This window comes from Diospyros lotus, chromosome 1, assembly GCF_014633365.1.
Source record: "Diospyros lotus cultivar Yz01 chromosome 1, ASM1463336v1, whole genome shotgun sequence".
NCBI lineage: Eukaryota > Viridiplantae > Streptophyta > Magnoliopsida > Ericales > Ebenaceae > Diospyros > Diospyros lotus.
This window is the reverse complement of record NC_068338.1, coordinates 6908356-6934636: the sequence shown is the minus strand read 5'-3', so window position 1 is coordinate 6934636 and position 26281 is coordinate 6908356.

Sequence of the window (26281 nt, the reverse complement as noted above, 5' to 3'; positions counted from 1 at the left end):
GAAAACGATGGATCGAACCTGCCGAATTATTTGTAGGGTTTCCATGCAAGCTAAATATGCACAAAATTTCTGTTAAATTAACATGTAAGTCCATCATAGCAAAAGAAGTACAAATCTCCAAATATTTACAATACTTTTGAATAGCGTTACATAAAATGACAAAATAATATTTAAACGTCCATTGGTTCTTTCCCGTGTGCCTCGCTTGCTTCCTTAGTCCCTGGCACACCAAACATACCTGGAACGCAGAACGTTCCAGCGGCATCAACCCAAGTTAGATATTGGCATCTAAGTGAGATGTTCTCAAGAAATAAATAGCTCATGTATGAAAATGAAGGTATACAAAAATGAAACCCCCTTTGTGGAAGTCATGCCAGGGTGTTGCAATCACCCCCGCGCACGCCATGCTCACCTCAACACGCATATGTGACTCCGCGAGTCACTCATGGCGGCCACTAACTTGCCACAAACATCCACATGTCATGAAATGATGAAATAAGTGGAATTACATGCCAAACAAGAGAAGTAAGTGATCATGTCCACATATAACACATATGAATCAAAGGATGATCAATATGAAGAGCAAAAGATGCAGAGAACTACTCATAGTTGCTGTTTTTTCCTGTTAGCCCTTCGATTTAACGAAATTTAGCCCTTTTTAGCTGCAGTTATATACAGTACGTGTCACCAAACTAGAATATTTTTACACAGGATTACAGACAATCATTTAGGGAGTAAACCATAAAAATTTCAGAGCAAAAGGACTAGGCACGCGCCCTCACGCGCAGCTGTGACAGGCGCGTGTGTCTCACGCGCTGAGCCCCTGGTTCTTACGGAATTTTGCTTCGATGTTTAAAACGGCCATAACTCCTTCATTTTAACTCCGATTAGACTTCTGTTTGAACCTACAGACTCTCCTTTCAGTGTTCTACGACCTTATGAAAAGAAAAGTGGCTTACCTTTTAGGTTTTTTCCTCGTTTTTAGCAATCTTCCAATCTGGTCACTCTTCTTGGTTTCCTCTTGTTCTTTCTTCTTTGGATTTCTTTCCTTTGCTTTACCTTACTTAATTTCTCTCTACGTGAACCACTCTCCTACCCCTTTTTATAGCCCCATCATGGTTGCACCTTATCTCCTTTGGGTTGGTATTTTCCTCCTTGTCATAATTACCATCTTTGAAAAATACTCCCTTTGATTCTTTCTTCCTTTATAAGTTTTTCTTCTCCCAATCACTTTCTTCCACTTGCCCCTTGCATGCCCACTTATTCAAACCTTCTTATCCCTTACTTTTAGTGGCCCAATAGGATGCTTACAACTTTCTTTACTTGGGAACTAAGGATAGAAGTAATTATGGCTTAAGACTTTTGCGTACCAATTATCCAATAACATCTCACCAACTCAAGGCTTCTTTAATAAGCCTTCATTATGTCTATTGATCTTCCAACAAGAGTTTACCACGTCAAAATTTACCAATAAGCTTTTACCATGATATTTACTTTGCACTTTAAGTCCTCAAAGTCATTTTTATTTGCATACCAATCCAAAGCTTCCATTTAAGCACATTTCACTACATCTCCTTTTTTTTGCCTTACAACATATCCAACTCCTCATTAGATTTTTTTTTTGGGATATTACACTTCGTCTTCACTCAAAACCTCTGAATCAACACCCATTTTGATTCACCAGACTTCTACTTTTCTCTCTCCTCCTCAACATTACCATTTTCGTCTTCTATTCCCCGTTTCACCCTATTCAACTCAAGCATGCTATTTTCACCACTCAGTTGTCGTTTTAAAGGCCTGGTGGCAGATTTTGCCATTGAAATTTTACTAGTCTTTAATTCTGATTGCGAGTCTAGGCCTTCCCATCCTTCTTCTTCTTCGGATGTAGAGTTGTCTTCTTCTTCGGTTGCACATTTTTCTTGCTTATCTGATGATTCAGATGCTTCATATTCTTAAATTTCTTTTGGTGATGATTCTTCGTATTCACGCAACAACCTCTAAAACAACACCCATTTTGATTCATCAGACTTCCCCTTTTCTTTCTCCTCCTCAACATTACCATATTCGTCCTCTATTCCCTGAATCACCCTCTTCAACCCAAGCCTGCTATTTTCACCACTCAGTTGTCGTTTTAAAGGCCGGGTGGCAGATTTTGCCATTGAAATTTTAGAGGTCTTTACTTCCGATTGCAAGCCTGTGCCTCCTCCTCCTTCTTCTTCTTCGGATGTAGAGTCGACTTCTTCTTCGGTTGTACATTTTTCTTGTTTCTCTGATGATTCAGATGCTTCCTATTCTCAAATTTTTTTTGGTGATGATTCTTCCTCTTCACTCAACCACCTCTGAAATGACACCCATTTTGATTAACCAGACATCCCCTTTTCTTTCTCCACCTTAACATTACCATCTTCGTCTTCTATTCCCTGTTTCACCCTATTCGACTCAAGCATGTTATTTTCACCACTCAGTTGTCGTTTTAAAGGCCTAGTGGCAGATTTTGCCAATGAAATTTTACTGGTCTTTAATTCTGATTGTGAGCATGTGCCTCCTCCACCTTCTTCTTCTTCGGATGTAGAGTCGTCTTCTTCTTCAGTTGTAATTTTTCTTGCTTATCTGATGATTCAGATGCTTCCTATTCTCAAATTTTTTTAGTGATGATTCTTCGTCTTCACTCAACAATCTCTGAATCAACACCCTTTTTGATTCACCAGACTTCCCCTTTTCTTTCTCCTTCTCAACATTACCATCCTCGTCCTCTATTCCCCATTTCACCCTATTTAACGCAAACATGCTATTTTCACCACTCAGTTGTCATTTTAAAGGCCCGGTGGCAGATTTCACCATTGAAATTTTACTGGTCTTTAATTGCGATTGCAAGCCTGTGCCTCCTCCTCTTTCTTCTTCTTCAGATGTAGAGTCTTCTTCTTCTTCGGTTGCACATTTTTCTTGTTTCTCTGATGATTCGGATGCTTCCCGTTCTCCAATTTCTTTTGCTGATGATTCTTCATCTTCACTCAACAACCTCTAAAACAACACTCTTTTTGATTCACAAGAGTTCCCCTTTTCTCCCTCCTTGTCAATATTATCATATTTGTCCTCTATTCCCCGAATCACCCTCTTCAACCCAAGCCTGCTATTTTCACCCCTAAGTTGTCGTTTTAAAGGCTTGGTGGCAGATTTTGCCATTGAAATTTTACTGGTCTTTAATTTCCATTGCAAGCCTGTGCCTCCTCCTCCACATTCTTCTTCGGTCGCACATTTGCCTTGCTTCACTGATGATTCAAAAGCTTCCTATTCTCCAGTACCTTTTGATTATGATTCTTCGTCGTCACTCAACAACCTCTGAAACAACACCCATTTTGATTCATCAGACTTCCCTTTTTCTTTCTCCTCCTCAACATTACCATCTTCGTCTCCTATTGCCCGTTTCACCCTATTCAACTCAAGCGTGCTATTTTCACCACTCAATTTTCGTTTTAAAGGCCTGGTGGTAGATTTTGCCATTGAAATTTTACTGGTCTTTAATTCCGATTGCGAGCCTGTGCCTCCTCCTCCTGCTTCTTCTTCGAATGTAGAGTCGACTTCTTCTTCGATTGCACATTTTTCTTGCTTCTCTAATGATTCAGATGCTTCCTATTCTCAAATTTCTTTTGGTGATGATTCTTCGTCTTCAGTCAAGAACCTCTGAATCAACACCCATTTTGATTCACCAGACTTTCGCTTTTCTCTCTCCTCCTCAACATTACCATTTTCGTCTTCTATTCCCCGTTTCACCCTATTCAACTCAAGCATGCTATTTTCACCACTCAGTTATCGTTTTATAGGCCTGGTGGCAGATTTTGCCATTGAAATTTTACTGGTCTTTAATTCCGATTGGGAGCCTGTGCCTCCTCCTCCTTCTTCTTCTTCGGATGTAGAGTCGACTTCTTCTTCAGTTATACATTTTTCTTCTTTTTCTAATGATTTAGATGCTTCCTATTCTCAAATTTCTTTTGGTGTTGATTCTTCGTCTTCACTCAACCACCTCTGAAACAACACCCGTTTTGATTAATTAGACATCCCCTTTTATTTCTCCTCCTTAACATTACCATCTTCCTCTTCTATTCCCCGTTTCACCCTATTCGACTCAAGGATACCATTTTCACCACTCAGTTGTTGTTTTAAAGGCCTGGTGGCATATTTTGCCCATGAAATTTTACTGGTCTTTAATTTCGATTGCGAGCCTGTGCCTCCTCATCCTTCTTCTTCTTTAGATGTAAAGTCGTCTTCTACTTCGGTTGCACATTTTTCTTGCTTATCTGATGATTCAGATGCTTCCTATTCTCAAATTTCTATTGATGATGATTCTTCGTCTTCACTCAACAACCTCTGAATCAACACCCTTTTTGATTCACCAGACTTCCCCTTTTCTTTCTCCTCCTCAACATTACCATCTTCGTCCTCTATTCCCGATTTCACCTTATTCAACGCAAGCATGCTATTTTCACCACTCAGTTGTCGTTTTAAAGGCCCGGCGGTAGATTTTGTCGTTGAAATTTTACTGGTCATTAATTTTGATTGCAAGCCTGTGCCTCCTCCTTCTTCTTCTTCTTCAGATGTAGAGTCTTCTTCTTGTTCGGTTGCACATTTTTCTTGCTTCTCTGATGATTAAGATGCTTCATGTTCTCAAATTTCCTTTGATGATGATTCTTTGTCTTCACTCAACAACCTCTAAAACAACACCCATTTTGATTCATAAGAGTTCCCCTTTTCTCTCTCTTCCTCAATATTACCATCTTCGTCCTCTATTCCCTGAATCACCCTCTTCAACCCAAGCCTGCTATTTTCACCACTAAGTTGTCGTTTTAAAGGCTCGGTGGAAGATTTTTCCATTGAAATTTTACTGGTGTTTAATTTCCATTGCAAGCCTGTCCCTCCCCCTCCTCCTTCTTTTCGGTCGCACATTTTTCTTGCTTCACTGATGATTCAGAAGCTTCCTGTTCTCCAATTTCTTTTGATTATGATTCTTCGTCTTCACTCAACAACATCTGAAACAACACCAATTTTGATTCATCAGACTTCCTCTTTTCTTTCTCCTCCTTAACGTTAGCATCTTCATCTTCTATTCCCCATTTCACCCTATTTAACTCAAGCATGCTATTTTCACCACTCAGTTGTCGTTTTAAAGGCCTGGTGGCAGATTTTGTCATTGAAATTTTACTGGTCTTTAATTCTGATGTTGAGCCTGGGCCTCCTCATCCTTCTTCTTCTGCGAACGTAGAGTCGTCTTTTTCTTCGGTTGCACATTTTTCTTGCTGATCTGATCATTCAGATGCTTCATATTCTCAAATTTCTTTTGGTGATGATTCTTCGTCTTCAGTCAAGAACCTCTGAATCAACACCCATTTTGATTCACCAGACTTCCCCTTTTCTCTCTCCTCCTCAACATTACCATTTTCATCTTCTATTCCCCGTTTCACCCTATTCAACTCAAGCATGCTATTTTCACCACTTAGTTATCGTTTTATAGGCCTGGTGGCAGATTTTGCCATTGAAATTTTACTGGTCTTTAATTCCGATTGCGAGCCTGTGCCTCCTCATCCTTCTTCTTCTTTAGATGTAAAGTCGTCTTCTACTTCGGTTGCACATTTTTCTTGCTTATCTGATGATTCAGATGCTTCCTATTCTCAAATTTCTATTGGTGATGATTCTTCGTCTTCACTCAACAACCTCTGAATCAACACCCTTTTTTGATTCACCAGACTTCCCCTTTTCTTTCTACTCCTCAACATTACCATCTTCGTCCTCTATTCCCGATTTCACCTTATTAAAAGCAAGCATGCTATTTTCACCACTCAGTTGTCGTTTTAAAGGCCCGGTGGTAGATTTCGTCGTTGAAATTTTACTGGTCATTAATTTCGATTGCAAGCCTGTGCCTCCTCCTCCTTCTTCTTCTTCGGATGTGGAGTCTTCTTCTTCTTCGGTTGCACATTTTTCTTGCTTCTCTGATGATTAAGATGCTTCATGTTCTCAAATTTCTTTTGATGATGATTCTTTGTCTTCACTCAACAACCTCTGAAACAACACCCATTTTGATTCATAAGAGTTCCCCTTTTCTCTCTCTTCCTCAATATTACCATCTTCGTCCTCTATTCCCTGAATCACCCTCTTCAACCCAAGCCTACTATTTTCACCACTAAGTTGTCGTTTTAAAGGCTCGATGGAAGATTTTTCCATTGAAATTTTACCGGTCTTTAATTTCCATTGCAAGCTTGTCCCCCCTCCTCCTCCTTCTTTTCGGTCGCACCTTTTTCTTGCTTCACTGATGATTCAGACGCTTCCTGTTCTCCAGTTTCTTTTGATTATGATTCTTCGTCTTCACTCAACAACGTCTGAAATAACACCCATTTTGATTCATCAGACTTCCTCTTTTCTTTCTCCTCCTTAACGTTAGCATCTTCATCTTCTATTCCCCATTTCACCCTATTCAACTCAAGCATGCTATTTTCACCACTCAGTTGTCGTTTTAAAGGCCTGGTGGCAGAATTTGTCATTGAAATTTTACTGGTCTTTAATTCTGATTGCGAGCCTGGACCTCCTCATCCTTCTTCTTCTTCGGATGTAGAGTAGTCTTCTTCTTCAGTCGCAATTTTTCTTGCTTATCTGATAATTCAGATACTTCTTATTCTCAAATTTTTTTAGTGATGATTCTTCGTCTTCACTCAACAACCTCTAAATCAACAGCCTTTTTGATTCATCAGACTTCCCCTTTTCTTTCTCCTCCTCAACATTACCATCCTCGTCCTCTATTCCCCATTTCACCTTATTCAATGCAAGAATGCTATTTTCACCACTCAGTTGTCATTTTAAAGGCCCGGTGGTAGATTTCGCCATTGAAATTTTACTGGTCTTTAATTCCAATTGCAAGCCTATGCCTCCTCCTTCTTCTTCTTCAGATGTAGAGTCTTCTTCTTCTTCGGTTGCACATTTTTCTTGCTTATCTGATGATTCAGATGCTTCCTATTCTCAAATTTCTTTTGGTGATGATTCTTCGTCTTCTCTCAACAACCTGTGAATCAACACCCTTTTTGATTCACCAGACTTCCCCTTTTCTTTCTCCTCCTCAACATTACCATCCTCGTCCTCTATTCCCCATTTCACCTTATTCAACGCAAGCATGCTATTTTCACAACTCAGTTGTCATTTTAAAGGCCCGGTGGTATATTTCGCCATTGAAATTTTACTCGTCTTCAATTCCGATTGCAAGCCTATGCCTCCTCCTCCTTCTTCTTCTTCAGATGTAAAGTCTTCTTCTTCTTCGGTTGCACATTTTTCTTGCTTATCTGATGATTCAGATGCTTCCTATTCTCAAATTTCTTTTGGTGATGATTCTTCATCTTCACTCAACAACCTCTGAATCAACACCCTTTTTGATTCACCAGACTTCCCCTTTTCTTTCTCTTCCTTAACATTACCATCTTCATCTTCTATTGCCCGTTTCACCCTATTCAACTCAAGCGTGATATTTTCACCACTCAGTTGTCGTTTTAAAGGCCGGGTGACAGATTTTCCCATTGAAATTTTACTGGTCTTTAATTTCGATTGCGAGCCTGTGCCTCCTCCACCTTCTTCTTCTTCGGATGTAGAGTCGTCTTCTTCTTCGGTTGCAATTTTTCTTGCTTATCTGATGATTCAGATGCTTCATTTTCTCAAATTTTTTTAGTGATGATTCTTCGTCTTCACTCAACAACCTCTGAATCAACACCCTTTTTGATTCACCAGACTTCCCCTTTTCTTTCTCCTCCTCAACATTACCATCTTCGTCTTCTATTGCCCGTTTCACCCTATTGAACTCAAGCATGATATTTTCACCACTCAGTTGTCGTTTTAAAGGCCGGGTGGCAGATTTTGCCATTGAAATTTTACTGGTCTTTAATTCCGATTGTGAGCCTGTGCCTCCTCCTCCTTCTTCTTCTTCGGATGTAGAGTCGACTTATTCTTCGGTTGTACATTTTTCTTGTTTCTCTGATGATTCAGATGCTTCCTATTCTCAAATTTCTTTTGGTGATGATTCTTCGTCTTCACTCAACCACCTCTAAAACAACACCCATTTTGATTGATCAGACATCCCCTTTTCTTTCTCCTCCTTAACATTACCATCTTCGTCTTCTGTTGCCCGTTTCACCCTATTCAACTCAAGCGTGCTATTTTCACCAGTCGGTTGTCGTTTTAAAGGCCTGGTGGCAGATTTTGCCATTGAAATTTTACTGGTCATTAATTCCGATTGCGAGCCTGTGCCTCCTCCTCTTTGTAACGACCCGCTCCCCCTTACGGGCGCCACCGGTAAATAATCGACCGAATTACTCACCCGACAACCTCAACTGAAGGGTTGGACTATGTCTCAACAGGAAACGCCCTAGGTGGGAACTAGGCTTCGTCCTTCCCTTCGCTCCACTCAGGAATCGGTCCCAACTCAAATAAGAAAAATCCAACGGACCAAGACCCGAAACCCGAGTGAGCTTCACCTCTCTTCAGCTCACCCCATAGCAAGCCAGAGGTGACCCAGGCACAAGGCTAGCATACAAACACTTCGCTGAGTATTGGAGATTTATGAGAACATACCTTGCTGATCTTGACTCGGTCCGAAACTTGGCTTTACCGACTATGCCACATTCAACAAGCAATCTCACAATCATCTATCACACTATGATGTTTACACAATTAAATACATCTAATGCTCAATATCGCTTACACTCAATTACATGAATACTTATAAAAATTTACAAGGGAATATACAACAACACATCTCAGGCAACAAATTTAATTGCCACAGCAGCCTCCCGGCGCCATCCCTGTTTGCCTCTGGACTTGCAATATCTACACATGAGGTAAAACCTCATGAGTCATAAAGACTCAGTAAGGGTGCAATGCATGTAAATAGGAATATAATCATGTTTATGTATGTCAATGCATGCAAATGAGGCTAGGCTCACACATCCTCACAACCCACTAAGGTTTGAGGCATCAACCTATCAGCCCCCACCTCACTAGTCCTCCATATGGCCATAGGTCCACTAGGTCTTGCATCACACAAGATATAACCACTACATGCCAATGCAACATAAAAACATTATCAAGCATATTTACCAACTTGCAAGGCCACCTCCACATGGGGCCGTCCCTTACCTGGCTCGAAGCCTCATCCCTGCCTCGGCACGAATTCCAACCTGAATCTCAAGTTCCTCTAGGATCACTGCCTTCCCGGTCGAACCTAGAAACAAACAGGCAAAACCCCACCATCTTAAACATTAACCAATGCCTTCGTTTTTTGCTTACACCGCAAAATCACGCATAAACACTTTCTCCAAACAACACTAACCACGGCATACATCAGCCGTTTAATAATTTCCAAACAACCCCACCCGAGGGTTAAATCCCACCAATACTACACAATTCATTATCTCACATAATGAAAATAACTAAAAAATAATTAGATTAAGTTACCTCAACTAATTTGGAGGAGAAAACTGATCGGACGCCTACACCGGCATTGGCTCCCGAGCTGCCACCGCATGCCCGAAATCCTATACTCGAGCTTCCAACACACTTCTCGGCTCTCAAAATAAATTCCAAAATTTTCCTCGAATTTTCTGGAATTTTTTAACATTTTTCCACCAATTTCTTCATTATTTTCTTTTATTTCTTTTTCTTTTTTTCTATTTTTCTTTCCCTCCACTGTTTATCTTCTTGCTCCATTTCCCGCGCACGCTCATTCTTCTTCTTCATTGCGCCTGTGCGCGGCCAGCCTCGCCCATTGCTCGCTTCGATGGCTGCCTCGCCTTCCCGTCTACCGCCATCGCCTGACGGTGCCACCACTGACCGCATCGCACCGCCCCAGACCGCTACGAGCCTGCTGCCAGCGTCGACCTCCCCTGTGCGTTGCTGCCATTGCTCGCCTGCTTGGCCATTTGCAGCTGTTGCGCACTGCCATGGCCACGCCTCTAGCCATTTCTAATGCTTCCTCACACCACCACGCCTGCTGCCAGCCTCCTCCGCTGCCCAACTCGCTGCCTAGATGCTGCAACAGCAGCGAAGCTACAGCCATGGCCGCTCGGGTGTACTTGCTGCTGCCTCCATCAACGCCGCTGCAACCGGCCAGCAACGCCACCACTTCAGGTCGCTTCCAACGGGCCATCCCTCTCTCATGATTTCGCTTCGTCTCTCTCGCAATGCCTCGGCCTAGCTCTGCCTCTCCCTTCTCTGGTTCGGCCATCAAATGGCAGCCATGGCCGCTGCCTTCGGTTAGCTCTTCCGACCAACCTTTAGCCGCCCCAAGTTCTCTCTCTCCCTCGCTCTCGGCTCCTTCTTCCCAAGCTCTCTGGTTCGGCCAAAATGCTTCATTCTCTGCCTCCCTCTCTGATTTTTGAAATAGCCGAGGCACACTTAGGAAGCTTCAAGGAAGCTTCCTCACGCGTACTCACTCATATATATATACATACATATATAATACACAAACTAATCCCTCGGTTATTCCATAATTCCTTTTCAGAATTTCCTTAATTCCATTTAGGAATTTATTATTTGCACTTGGACCCTCCAAGTATTAAAATAAATACCATCAAGCCTCACCCAAACTTGATTTCTCAAAATTAATTACCGATACATTACTCAGGATTATCGATTTTGTCCCTGGGCCTGCGTAGGACATTTATTCGATCCGAAAACACTTAAGGGTTACCTTACTCAGAAAACCGAACCACCCCTAGGGTTCCCTCAGCTTCCAGGAGGTCCCCTCCGACTATTCGGTATCGGCACCCATTCGGGCTTATACAGAATTTATTCCGAAAATTATTCCCGGTCGGACCGTCAACAGCGTCACTATCCTCATCTCGAGACGCTCACCAATCCCTTACCCTCTTCCCTGGACATCCAAGTCCCGAGGCACTCCCAGTTGTCAATTTGGCAATTCTTAATAATTAATTACTCGAAATTGACTTTTAGCCTTCCCGGACCACCCGAGGTCCTGCCAAAATAATCAAAATTATTTATTTTCAATACCATGTAATACCGGGTATTACACGCTCCCACTTACGGGCGCCACCGGTAAATAATCGACCGGATTACTCACCCAACGAACCACAACTGAAGGATTGGACTATGTTTCAACAGGAAACGCCCTAGGTGGGAACTAGGTTTCGTCTTTCTCTTCACTCCACTCAGGAATCGGCCTCAACTCAAACAAGAAAAACTCAGCGGATCGAGACCCGAAACCCGAGTGAGCTTCACCTCTCTTCAGCTCGCCCCATAACAAGCCAGATATGACCCAGGCACAAGGCTAGCAGAACCACTTCACTGAGTATTGGGGATTTATGAGAACATACCTCGATGGTCTTTACTCGGTCCGAACTCGGCTTCAACGACTCGTGCCACATGTAAATCACGCAGACTCACTATCATCTAACACACTGATGATTACAACAATTAGATACATTTAACTCTCATCAACACATACATTTACTCCCAAGGTATACATACATAACACCACATGGTTACATACAAGAGATAATAAACATACACAACTCGGGTAACACAGCTTGTTGCCACAACAGCCTCTCGGCGCCATCCCTGCTTGCATCAGGACTTGCATCATCTACACATGAGGTAAAACCTCATGAGTCATAAAGACTTAGTAAGGGTGCAATGCATGTAAATATGAATATAATCATGTTTATGTATGCCAAATGCATGCAAATGAGGCTAGGCTCACACATCCTCACAACCCACTAAGGTTTGAGGCATCAACCTATCAGCCCCCACCACTAGTCCTCCTTATGGCCACAGGTCCACTAGTTCTTGCATCACACAAGATATAATCACTACATGCCAATGCAACATAAATACATTATCAAACACATTTACCAACTTGCAAGGCCACCTCCACATGGGGTCGTCCCTTACCTGGCTCGAAGCCTCTTCTCTGCTTCGGCACGAACTCCAGCCTGAATCTCCAGTTCCTCTAGGATCACTGCTTCCCGGTCGAACCTAGAGGTAAACACACAAAACCCCAACTCCATTAACATCCGGCATTAGGGCCTACGCGTTTATTAATCACCGCAAGAACCACCCGCCAACAACTACAAACAACCCTAACCATGGGTTTAAATCCAATCAATTCTTCACATTATAATATTCCACAATATCTCACATAAGAAAATAATTCAAAAGAAATAATTAATTACCTCATTCAATTGGAAGGAAAAATCGGCCAATCGCCCACGCCGACGTTGCTTCCCGAGCTGCCATCTCATGCCCGAAATCTCATTTTCAAGCTTCCGACACGCTCCACCAGTCCCAATTTAATTTTCAGAACTTTTCCCCATTTTTCTGGAATTTTTTAGAATTTCTCCCTATTTTCCAGAATTTTCCATATTTTTCTTTTCTTTTTTTTTCTTCTTTTCCTTTTTCTTTTATTTCCTTCTTTCTTCTCCCGCTTTCTCCTTCCCGCGCTCCATCAGCTCCTGCTCATCGTCTTCCTCGCGCCTTTTTTCTTCGCACAGTTGCTGCCAGCCTCGGCCGCCTTCTAGTGCCGCCTCCACGGTCGCCCAGCTCCGCCGCGCATAGCAGCCTCCAACGTAGACACCACGGTAGCCTCCCGCGCCTCCAGCCATCGCCGACCCTCCACACACGCAAAGCTACCGATGCGCGCGGCCGTTTCTAGCTGCTAGCTTCATGCCTGGTTGCCACCACCTCCTGCATGCTCTGGTGCCCGCCACAGCTGGTTCGTCGCTGCTTCAGGCCGCGGCCGTTGCTGCCATCATCTTCCACCATTGGCCATGGCGGCCTCTGTTGCTGGTTGCAGCAATCGGCCGCCACCGCGGCCTCTGGTGCTGCCTCTGCCATCGCCTCTCCCTTAAACTCTCTCACTCTCTCGATCTATCTCTCTCTTGCGCGAAGCCTCACCAAGCTGTGCTCTCTCCCGATCGCTCACTCTCCTCAACTCTCAACTTCTAATCTCAACATTTGAGAGAAAATGTACTGTAGATGGCTTGGCCCCCAATCCACGCGGCTGTGCTTATATATATATATACACATAATTACTATTTTAATCCCTTTATTTTCTTTTAATTCCACTTAGGAATTTATAAAATACACTTAAGGATTTTTATAAATAGCACTTGGACCCTCCAATCCTTTTATTAATTACTCTTAAGCCACTCAAAATCTCGATTTATTCAAAATTAATAACCAATCACTACTCGGGAATACCGACCTCGTCCCTGCGCCTGCACGGGACCTTTATTCGACCCGAAAGTACTTAAGGGTTGCCTTACTCAGAAAATCGAACCACCCCTAGGGTCCCCTCAGCTTCCAGGAGGTCCCATCCGACTATTCGGTATTGACACCCACTCGTGCTTATACATAATTTATTTCGAAAATTATTCCCGATCGGACCGTTGCCAGTGTCACTATCCTCATCTTGAGACGCTCACCAATCTCTTGCCCTCTTCCCTAGACATCCAAGTCCCGAGGCACTCCCTGTCGCCGATTCGACAATTTTATTAATTAATTTCTCGAAACCGACTCTTGGGCTTCCCGGACCACCCGAGGTCCTTTCAAAATAATAAAAAAAATTATTTATTTTCAATACCATGTAATACTGGATATTACATTCCACCCTCCTTAAAGAATTTCGTCCTCGAAATTCACTTTGCCTAAATCTCTTACCCAAGATAATCACGTTCTCCGGCTACTCTCCGAATCCCTGCTCGAGAATCTCGTAACCGAACCATTTCTCGGCCTTTATCTTCGGTCATTCTCACCTCAAGGTTTCACTTAGGCATTTGGTCCTCCGCCTCTCGTGGGCATTCACCATCTGAACACCGCCTTGGCCTTCAGCCAAACCATACTATTGGTCGCTAGTCATGCTTACTACAACGATGTCCATTACCAGATGGATTTTCTCTGCCTCGAAGCATCGCTTTGCAGGTTTACTTCCCATTTCCCCTTTTTCGCATCAACCAAAACAACTCTCACTAACATTGCATTACTGATCAGTCTACCACGATTTTACGCCGATCACACACGGCAACGTTTTCCACTGCCAATCACACATGGCTACGATTTTACGCTAGTCCAACCAGCAACGTCTTAGTACTGACCATTACCGCAATGTCTCTTTTAGTGCCCACAAGACACTCAGACACCTATTTATCATGGCATACCGTCATTAATCACACACATGCATAGCTTGAGTTGATCCTCATGGCAATCTCTCATTACCGATCAACTTACCACGCTAGCACTACATGGGAAGCACCCATTTGGCCCACCCTGCCAACTTCGACTATTTCATACATGGTCTTCTACTTTGACCAACCGACCCTCATTTATCGATACGATTATGCAAAATCGATATACCTAACACCATGTCAGGTAATTACACATTTCAACCATACGTGCATTACCCAAGTCCAACTTGAGTTTGGCGATGCACGCATCATTACCATCTCACCTCGAGCTTAACCATGCTCGGGCCACAACCTTCTCCCAACCAGGAGCTCTTCACACAAGCACACATAATGCCTTGGCCTTCCTTTCTGGCCGATACTGCATGCTAGTAGGGGTTTCGTACCCATAATAGGGAACTCTTCACTGAGCAACCCCCTCTTCAATTTTCTACCTCATTTCGGCCTTCACAATCATGCCCCATGCTAGGCCTTACCTTGGCTATTAAACCCTACCGTGAGTCAAGGGTCCTACTATTTCGCTTAAAGTCGCGAACCATTAATCGACGCTCGTCATCACCCACGGTGCGTGGCATAAGTGATTGGCTTATTACCATCTGCACAATCACTTATTGCATCGCACTTGTGGGATGACTCGTGCCTTGGGTCCGCACCACAACAAGCCAACATGGTTACACCCTCACTCTAGTAGCGATCTTCTAGCCAAATTTACTCGCCCAGCTTCAATTTCGTTAGGACTTTTTAAATCTCACATTTCTCAACAAAGCCTCTTACTTTTTAAGCACGGAACTTTTCAACAATCCCAAAATCAGGTTCATTCTCAATTTGCGATAAACACCTAATTAAACCATGCATAATGGTTTCCTTTGTCCTACTCGGGAAGGACAACACCGTGACAGCAATGAATTCTCTAACAGCGACAATGACACCACCACGTCATCTCAAAAGACTCGTTGCGCCTTGAATCTTACTGGTCATCACAACCAGCACGACCCCACCCTTAGCGACCTTCATCATATCACTTTGCTATGCTTATTGCAGCTAGCTAAATCCCTAAGAGACTCTGGCTTCTCTCGGATTTCTTATACACTTTGTTACAACTAGCTCACACCACTCGGCGAGCGACCACATGGCTCTAATACCTCAACAACTTCACTAGCCGATTTCCTTTCACAACCGTTAACCTTAGACACGAGGTTAAATCTCATCAATTGCCCCCATACCCAGGCATCCCTCTAGCTGTATCACTCACAGCTACCAGGTGATTTCATCACCCAAACACCATTCTTGGGATCCAATCTCGTCACACAAGCTCTTCCTTTGAGCTCTAGCCACCCATTGGTGACATCTTAAATTCGCCTTCACCTTCCATCTAATCAACTCGATTAGCTTTAACCGGATCACCCGGCTCATAACCAACACAACTTTTCTCCAGGCACTACTCTTACACTCATCGACTATGATTTTTGATTTAACTCCACCCACTGGAAATCACCCCTGCTACTCCTGTGGAACTCACACTTCCACTTGATGCCACAAGACTCACCTTCTTACTCAGGCACTCGCCATTTCGCTAGCTTTTCCCCGGGTGATCTTTCCTGATGAAGTTGTAGCGCCTTAAGAAGTTCCTCCCACACTATTGCCTCATGCGCAACTTTTCTTGGGAGAACATCTCAAGTTCTACCCAGGTCACATTTTAACACTACCACCTATAGTCCTCATTACGGAGCAACATTCCTTTAAGCAGCACAATTTTGCCCTGACCAACCATCTTTTGTCACCTCGGATCTCTTTCTCGCTTGGTCTAACCACTAGGGCCCGCTGAACCTTTATATTGCATACACGGCAACTATCGAGGCTTTACCTCACAGTCCCTAAGCCTCACGCTCCTGTCATTGCCATCAGGTGCTACCACCTGGCAACTTATCTGGTGTCTCCAACTGGAAACCCATCCAGTGCCACATGAGGATACTTCCTCGCTTTCACATCGACACAACCAGCACTAACACCAGATTGGCATTTGTGAGCCTTTGCGAATTTCGAACCGTGCCTTAGCCATGCGTTCAGCCTGCCACAACTCACTTCACTGGATTAGAGATCCTTTTTTTTTTTTTCGAAGCTTCCACACGCTTCAATATACCCATCTTATGGTTAGCTTCCAACTCGTAAGTCTTGCCCTCCACGGCACTTACGTAATATTCTCGAGCCATTTATCGACTCCACCAATCGATCCTTCTTCTTGCATCACCGCAAGGTCTCACAGGGTTCATCATCTTGATTTACCCAATCAACTTTGATCAAATTAACCACCATCGTGTTAGCATCCTTTAATAAGGAGCATCACCACACAACTTTTTTTTTTTTTTCATACCACAGGATATCACCCAATCAATTCACAAACCTCCTGCTGCCTAGACAACAAAAGGCACTATCGGGATTCTTCAACCCTCACGAAAATTTTAGGTCTGGCCCAGACATAACCTACAGCATACCCCAAGTCTTCGACGTCTAATCGTCTCCACTACAGATGAGTTACTCCACGTAGAGGGCTGCAGTCCCTCCTATGGACTAACCGTCTATATCCAGTGGTCCTTAGCATTAGACCCGTTAACCATAGGCATCAACTGTAGCGTTATTCCCACGCTAGACCCATTTCTTTTCCCCGAGTTTCTTTCTCAAACATCTCGAAGCGCTATAACACCCAAACATTAGCCAAACCACTTCGACACTACTTATCGAAATAAAAGGCTTAACCCCTAACTTGGGTGCAATGCCCTAACCGCTCTTATTACTAGCAACCGAGTTGTGGAACTGGCCACAACTTTCGTCGCCCTACCGCATTTCACAAATCTTTAGCCCCTGACCATCTGCATAATCACTGTGTTGCCCTGTGCTTTAGGCGAGCCAACACCTGGTCATCATTACCGTGTCACTCCCATACACTGGCCCAACACTGGTTCTTCCATCGTATTTCCCTGTGCTTTAGAGAGTCAACACCCAATCATTATTACCATGTTGCTCCCTTACACTGGCCCAACAACAGTTTCCAACAGCATGGCTCAGGTCCCACTCTGATCTATTTCGCACCCCGTAGTGTGACTTTCAGCCTTTCAGTCACACCTCTAATATCGAACTCGACATGACTATCTCGCCACGCTCGCAGCCACTATTCTTACCAGGCGTCCTACTCGACAACAATCTTTCGGATCCTTAACGTGCTCTGCTATTCCTCCTTAGGACTACTCTAGATGTCCTATCCCTTACAGGAGATTCTCGGTCTCACATGACCAAATTTCCTTAAGGTGCTGCTCCAAATTTTCGGCATCTGATCGTCACCGGTAGTTCACTAAATTGCTCAGGCTCATGGGCCACTTGCCCTCAACGCTAGCCAACTCATTAGTCCTCTGCCATACGGTCCATAGCATCAAATCCGTCACTGTGAGCCTTGCACCTGTAGCATTAAAGCTACTTAAAGCCTCCCGAGCTATGATGGTTCCACCATCCTCGACCAAAACCATCTTACTTGGTTATCCTTGCCTTGATAACCTCAAGCTCATACCATGAGCCTCGCTTCTTCAGACTCTACATCTCTTACCGCTTACGAGACTCTCAAACCACTTTTCCTCTTGAGGCCTCATGATCTTACCCCACGAGATCATACCTCAAGCTCCGACACCCATAACCATAGAGCACCTACCATTACTTTCTAGGTAAATCGAGACCTCTCGTCTCTCCTTGCACACCCACAGTGCATTTAGTCACGACGCTCGGCCTGGCCTTCCATAACTTGGAATTTACAATTCGGGGCCTCCACATTGCTCACCATGCCCCTGCCCACTTGGCATCCGAAGTTGGCATTTCCATTGCACGCATAGCAGACGGATGTCCTGTTGCCACAATTCATCACCCTCGGACCACACACACCCGTTCATACCCTTCATTGGGTGACCTTCTCGTCTCCCATCAAGGGTCTCGAGACCTTAGGCGTCATCACGACCCCAGGCATCATAATAATGAGGGTCTATTCACCTCTCATCTCCCGACCTTATGAGTCCCACCAGACCCCAAGCATCATAATGAGAGTTTTGATTGGCCCCTCATCCATTAATCACATGAACGGTCACTTGGCATTTCACAACTAGGACTTCTAACCCCATGGCTCCCACATGCATATCAACGCATGCCCAACTCCTTAATCCCAAATCTGGAATCCCTTGGATTCCAACTCGACCTGCTTGGGATTTTCATCTCGTGCAAACACCCGCTAGGGTCCACTTGCCACACGCTTATCATTCCCAAGGATAGACCTTGTCTCATCATGAAACTAATTAGGGTCCACTCATGCCCTAGGCACATCCCCGCCGGAATCATCATAACAATACGATCACATCGCTTGATGTCAAACCTTTTCCTTGAGCCTCGAGCTAACACCCACTTTAGCTCCTTTTATCTCAAGCGCACAAGCCTTACTACACCATTTTCAAGGGACAACTCTATTCCCTCGAACATGCTCGGCAATCCTGGCATAAGGACGCTCCACTAATCCCCTCTCGGACTAATCATGCTTCAGCTTCGTGTCCCCACACGAGCCTCAACACTTCAATCTCAAGGAGTCCTTATCCTTAAACACTTAGTATCCCCGAAATGCCGCATTCGAGTTTTCTTGACACCAACACCCACACTCGGGTTTTCAGTTCCTCATTGCTTAACCCGTATACCTCTCACAGGTATATCATCTCAATCTAGGGTATTTCTCATCCCAAGATTAGGAATATCCAAACATACCATTGCAGGTCTCAATGACTTGACCCAATCCCTTAAGGCCCTCGGTCCACATGTGTAATACCCTTAATGAGTCATGATAAATTTTGTCATTTAAGAGAATTTTGGTCTATGAAAAATTCCACAATTGCCCTTGAATTAAAGAAAATGCCATGAAATATTGGATGTCTTAGGAGGGGCAAAATGGTAATTTGGAATTCCATCCCAAAGGAAGATAAATTATTTTTGGAGAAATTATTTATATTGGAGAATTAATTTTGGAGGATTTAATTCTTGATTAAGTGCATGGATAATTAGGAATTAAATTGGAAAACCAAGTATGGCTAGATTGGTGACACTTGGCAAATTCTTATGGAAGAGATTTAATTTAATTTGGAGAATAAGGATTTATTTAATTAAGCGAATTTGGTGACACATGGCATGATCTTATGAATCAAGAGGGATATTTAATAAATGCAAAAACGAAAAAGAAATTAGTCTCTCAAGCATTAATGAGAGCCATTATGGAGAGAATTAAAAAGAAAATCTATATTAAAAAGAAATGTGTCAAGCATTAATGTTGGAAAATAGAGGATTTAAATAAATGCTAAAGTAAATGGATTATGTCTTTCAAGAGCCTTTAAAATTAAATCAAAAAGAAATTATTTAAGTCTCCATTAAATGCTTGAAAAGTTATGGATTTAATTTAAATGCAAATTTGGGAAATTAGTCAATCTTGAAAATTAGTCATGATTTAATTATTTGGAAAATGGAGAATTATGGAAAATTGGGATTGATCCAAGGTGGAGATTTAGTCTCCAAAGAAAGATCAATGGATGAGATTTAAGAAGACAAGTCTCTTGGATTTGTGTTTTCTTTGAATCTAGACAAGTGTTCTCCTAAAATCAAGGGCTAGGATTTAAATTAGGAGAAGCACAAGGATTGTGCTAATGTTCAAAGGTAGAGATTAAGTCTCTTGAAATAAGAAGAAATCTATGGCTAGGATGTGATCTTGAGAATTGGCATGGATTAAGAAGAAAGCTCTATAAATAGGAAGTGAGAAATTAGTTCAAAGCTTTTTCCCATTTGTGAAGTGAAGAAGCAAGAAGGCAAGCAAGTCTAGAGAAGGAAGAGAAAGACTAGCAAAGGTAAATCTAGTTTTCTCTCTTGATATAGTTAAATGCATGTGTTTAAGAGCTAAAATCCCTTTATTATTTTTCTTTAAGGGTGAGTCTTAGCTTGTGGAAGTGTTGAAGCTTCAAAGTCTAAGAGGGATTCTTGGCTTGTGGGAGTATTAAAGCTTCAAAGAAACAAGGTAAGGGATAGCCCCAAGTGGAGGGGTTTTTGCTTGCATTAGTACATGTGTGAATGAGTTGCATGTAATGGTTCTTTGCATGTTTTGTGCCCAAGTGGACCTATGGCCATAAGGAAGACTTGTGAGGGGAGAGAGGGGTTGGTTGGTGCCTTAACCTAAGTGGTTATGAGGGCATGGAGAACTACCCTTAATATGCATTGCATTTACATTACATGTTATGTTTCTCATACTTCATTTACATTTGCATAGCACCCTTACTGAGCATTGGCTCATAAGGTCCTTTGACCTCAATGTAGGTGGAGAATCATCCAAGGGAAAGGGAGTTTTGCAAGGGTGAAGGTATTGAAGCAAAGAGGAAACCATGTGTAGTGGTTATGTAGTTTTGTGTTTGTGTTGTATTATTTTGTTAAACTTGGAATGTATGTAAATGTGGTTAAAAGGGGGTAAACTTGAGTGTTTTGGAAGCCCCTTGGTATGGAAATGTATTCTGGAAAATATGGTATTTTTTTTAAAAAAAAATATTTTTTTTGAAAAAAAATGGCTGAGGCAGTGGGCTGGCGCAGCCAAGGGTGCGCCAGGGCGAGGCTGGCGCGGCCGCGCGCAGCGTGCGCGCGCGGCCTGGGCGGCCCGCGCGCGCTGGGGGGCGCGGCTGCTGCTGCGCGCCCCCCCTGTGGCTGTTGTGAAGTTTTTTTTTATATTTTTTTGGGTTATTTAATTATTTCTGAGATTTTATAAAGTTCTTAAATAATTTAAATAAATAAATGAGTATTTAGCCTCTAAATTAATTTTTAAATTAATGTGAATTTGAGGTAATTATGGGGAAAAATTTCTATATTTTGAGAAATTAAATAATGGACTATTTTCCTTAAATTTTGAAATTTGATGAGGATGCTTGAGATTTGTATTTCAAAAATTAATTCCCTAATGGTTGGAAAATTATGGAATTTTTGAAATAAATAAAAGGGAAAATCAATTGAGCTTTAATGAGGAAAATTTATTTAAATTTTTCCAAAGAAAGATTAATCCAAATATTTTCCAAAGGAATTGGAAGTGAGATAAATGGGTTAATGGTTGGGGCAAAGATAGGAAAAAATCTATTTTCTTATAATTAAGGCGTTATGCCATAAATTATTTTAAGATAGAGAGTTAGCTTATTTTCTTTCGATCCTGGTAGGTCACCCTTAGCCCTTCATTAAAGAGCTCGAGAAGGGGTGACGATTGTGAGGTTTCGGGTTTTAATAGGTCGTTTGATAATTCTCGGACCCTCCAGCGAAGCGAAGAGAGGGCAAAGCCTAGTTCCCACCTAGGTCGTTTCCCGTTGAAACGTAGCCGTCTCTTCATCTTTGCCCTAGCGTGTGAATAGTAAGTTGGCTATTCGTGAGTAACACCCGTAGGTGGGAGCGGGGCGTTACAACATGTCCAACTTTCAAGGTTATCGGACCAACCCTTACATTGAAATCTCAAAATTTCAAATCAATTGTTCTCGACCCCAACTCAGCAGTTAAGACATTCCGACTTACATTCAAATCATGCCAGACAACCCCAGACTCAATACCCTGGCAGTCTCTCACATCAATCACTTAACCGACCATACTTAACACCTAAGCACGCTAGCCTTCCTCACTCATATTGTAATACCCTTAAAGAGTCATGATAAATTTTGTCATTTAAGAGAATTTTAGTCTATGAAAAATTCCAAAATTGCCCTTGAATTAAAGAAAATGCCATGAAATATTGGATGTCTTGTGAGGGGTAAAATGGTAATTTGGAATTTCATCCCAAAGGAAGATAAATTATTTTTGGAGAAATTATTTATATTGGAGAATAAATGTTGGAGAATTTAATTCTTGATTAAGTGCATAGATAATTAAGAATTAAATTGGAAAACCAAGTATGGTTAGATTGATGACACTTGGCAAGTTCTTATGGAAGAGATTTAATTTAATTTGGAGAATAAAGATTTATTTAATTGAGAGAATTTGGTGACACATGGCATGATCTTGTGAACCAAGAGGGATATTTAATAAATGAAAAAGGAAAAAGAAATTAGTCTCTCAAGCATTAATGAGAGCCATGATGGAGAAAATTAAAAAGAAAATCAATAATAAAAAGAAATTTGTCAAGCATTAATGTTGGAAAATGGTGGATTTAAATAAATGCTAAAGAAATTAGATTATGTCTTTCAAGAGCTTTTAAATTTAAATCAAAAAGAAATTATTTAAGTCTCCATTAAATGCTTGAAAAGTTGTGGATTTAAATTAAATGCAAATTTGGGGAAATTAGTCAATCTTGGAAATTAGTCATGATTTAATTAAATAAAAAATGGAGAATTATGGAAAATTGGGATTGATCCAAGGGAGGAGATTTAGTCTCCAAAGAGAGATCAATGGAGGAGATTTAACAAGATAAGTCTCTTGGATTTGTGTTTCCTTTGTATCTAGGCAAGAGTTCTCCTAAAATCAAGGGTTAGGATTTAACTTGGGAGAAGCACAAGGATTGTGCTAATGTTCAAAGGTAGAGATTAGGTGTCTTGAAATAAGAAAAAAATTAATGGCTAGGATGTGATCTTGAGAATTGGCATGGATTAAGAAGAAAACTCTATAAATGGGAAGTGAGAAATTAGTTCCAAGCTTTTTCCCATTTGTGAAGTAGAGAAGCAAGAAGGCAAGTAAGAAGGCAAGGAAGTCTAGAGAAGGAAGAGAAAGTCTAGCAAAAGGTAATCTAGTTTTCTCTTTTGTTATAGTTTAAGGCATGTGTTTAAGAGCTAAAGTCTCTTTTATTATTTTTCTTTAAGGGTGAGTATTAGCTTGTGGAGGTGTTGAAGCTTCAAAGTCTAAGAGGGATTCTTGGCATGTGAGAGTGTAAAGCTTCAAGGAAACAAGGTAAGGGATAGCCCCAAGTGGAGGGGTTTTTGCTTGCATTTGTACATGTGTGAATGAGTTGCATGTGATGGTTCTTTGCATGTTTTGTGCCCAAGTGGACCTATGGCCATAAGGAGGACTTGTGAGGGGAGTGAGGGGTTGGTTGGTGCCTTAACCTAAGTGGTTATGAAGGCATGGAGAACTACCCTTGATATGCATTGCATTGCATTACATGTTATGTTTCTCATACTTCATTTACATTTGCATAGCACCCTTACTGAGCATTGGCTCATAAGGTCCTTTGACCTCAATGTAGGTGGAGAAACATCCAAGGGAAAGGGAGTTTTGCAAGGGTGAAGGTATTGAAGCAAAGAGGAAAACTATGTGTAATGGTTATGTAGTTTGTATTTTTGTGTTGTATTATTTTGTTAAACTTGGATTGTATGTAAATGTGGTTAAAAAGGGGAAAAATTTAGTGTTTTGGAAGCCCCTTGATATGGAAATGTATTCTGGAAAATATGGTTTTATAAAAAAAAATATATTTTTTTTTTGGAAAAAAAAAATGGCCAGGCAGTGGGCTGGGCAGCCAAGGCGCGCCTGGGCGGGCTGGCGCGGCCGGCCAGTGCGCGCGCGGGGCAGGCGCGGCCCGCGCGCGCGGCCATGCGCGGCCCGCACGCGTAGCCTGCGCGGCCTGCGCGCGCGCTGGGGGGCGCGGCTGCTGCTGCGCCCCCCCCCCCCTGTGCTGCTGAGAAGTTCTTTTTTTTTTATTGTTTTATTTTTTTTTTGTTTTTTTTGTGGGTTATTTAATTATTTCTGACATTTATGAAATTATGAAATAATTTAAATAAATAAATAATTAAATGAGTATTTAGCCTCTAAATTAATTTTTTAAATTAATGTAAATTTGAGGCAATTGTGGGAAAAATTTCTAAATTTTGGGAAATTAAATAATGAGCTATTTTCCTTAAATTTTGAAATTGGATGAGGATGCTTGAGAATTGTATTTCAAAAATTAATTCCCTAATGGTTGGAAAATTATGGAATTTTGAAATAAATAAAAGGGAAAAATCAATTGAACTTTAATGAGGAAAATTTTATTTAAATTTTTCTAAAGGAAGATTAATCCAAATATTTTCCTAAGGAGCTGGAAATGAAATAAATGGGTTAATGGTTGGGGCAAAGATAAGAAAAACCTATTTCCTTATAATTTAAGGCGTTATGCCATAAATTACTTTAAGCTAGAGAGTTAGCTTAATTCCTTTTTGATCTTGGTAAGTCACCCTTAGCCCTTCATTAAAGAGCTCAGGAAGGGGTGACGATTGCGAGGTTTCGGGTTTAATAGGTCGATCGATAATTCCCGGACCCTCGAGCGGAGCGAAGAGAGGGCAAAGCCTAGTTCCCACCTAGGTCGTTTCCCGTTGAAACGTAGCCGTCTCTTCATCTTTGCCCTAGCGTGTGAATAGTAAGTTGGCTATTCGTGAGTAACACCCGTAGGTGGGAGCGGGGCGTTACACATATAGCTAGCCATGCTCTGATACCAACTGTAACGACCCGCTCCCACTTACGGGTGCCACCGGTAAATAATCGACCGGATTACTCACCCAACGAACCACAACTGAAGGGTTGGACTGTGTTTCAACAGGAAACGCCCTAGGTGGGAACTAGGTTTCGTCCTTCCCTTCACTCTACTCAGGAATCGGCCTCAACTCAAACAAGAAAAACTCAGCGGACCGAGACCCGAAACCCGAGTGAGCTTCACCTCTCTTCAGCTCGCCCCATAACAAGCCAGAGATGACCCAAGCACAAGGCTAGCAGAACCACTTCGCTGAGTATTGGGGATTTATGAGAACATACCTCGATGGTCTTTACTCTATCCGAACTCGGCTTCAACGACTCGTGCCACATGTAAATCACGCAGACTCACTATCATCTAACACACTGATGATTACAACAATTAGATACATTTAACTCTCATCAACACATACATTTACTCCCAAGGTATACATACATAACACCACATGGTTACATACAAGAGATAATAAAAATACACAACTCGGGAAACACAGCTAGTTGCCACAACAGCCTCCCGGCGCCATCCCTGCTTGCATTCGGACTTGCATCATCTACACATGAGGTAAAACCTCATGAGTCATAAAGACTCAGTAAGGGTGCAATGCATGTAAATATGAATATAATCATGTTTACGTATGCCAAATGCATGCAAATGAGGCTAGGCTCACACATCCTCACAACCCACTAAGGTTTGAGGCATCAACCTATCAGCCCCCACCACTAGTCCTCCTTATGGCCACAGGTCCACCAGTTCTTGCATCACACAAGATATAATCACTACATGTCAATGCAACATAAATACATTATCAAACACATTTACCAACTTGCAAGGCCACCTCCACATGGGGCCGTCCCTTACCTGGCTCGAAGCCTCTTCTCTGCTTCGGCACGAACTCTAACCTGAACCTTCAGTTCCTCTAGGATCACTGCTTCCCGGTCGAACCTAGAGGCAAACACACAAAACCCCAACTCCATTAACATCCGGCATTAGGGCCTACGCGTTTATTAATCACCGCAAGAACCACCTGCCAACAACTACAAACAACCCCAACCATGGGTTTAAACCCAATCAATTCTTCACATTATAATGTTCCACAATATCTCACATAAGCAAATAATTCAAAAGAAATAATTAATTACCTCATTCAATTGGAAGGAAAAATCGGCCAATCGCCCACGCTGACGTTGCTTCCCGAGCTGCCATCTCATGCCCGAAATCTCATTTTCGAGCTTCCGACACGCTCCACCAGTCCCAATTTAATTTCCATAACTTTCCCCATTTTTCTGGAATTTTTCAGAATTTCTCCCTATTTTCCAGAATTTTCCATATTTTTCTTTTCTTTTTTTTTTCTTCTTTTCCTTTGTCTTTTATTTCCTTCTTTCTTCTCCCGCTTTCTCCTTCCCGCGCGCCATCAGCTCCTGCTCATCGTCTTCCTCGTGCCTTTCTTCTTCGCACGGTTGCTGCCAGCCTCGGCCGCCTTCTAGCGCCGCCTCCACGGTCGCCCAGCTCCGTCGCGCATAGCAGCCTCCAACGTAACACCACGGTAGCC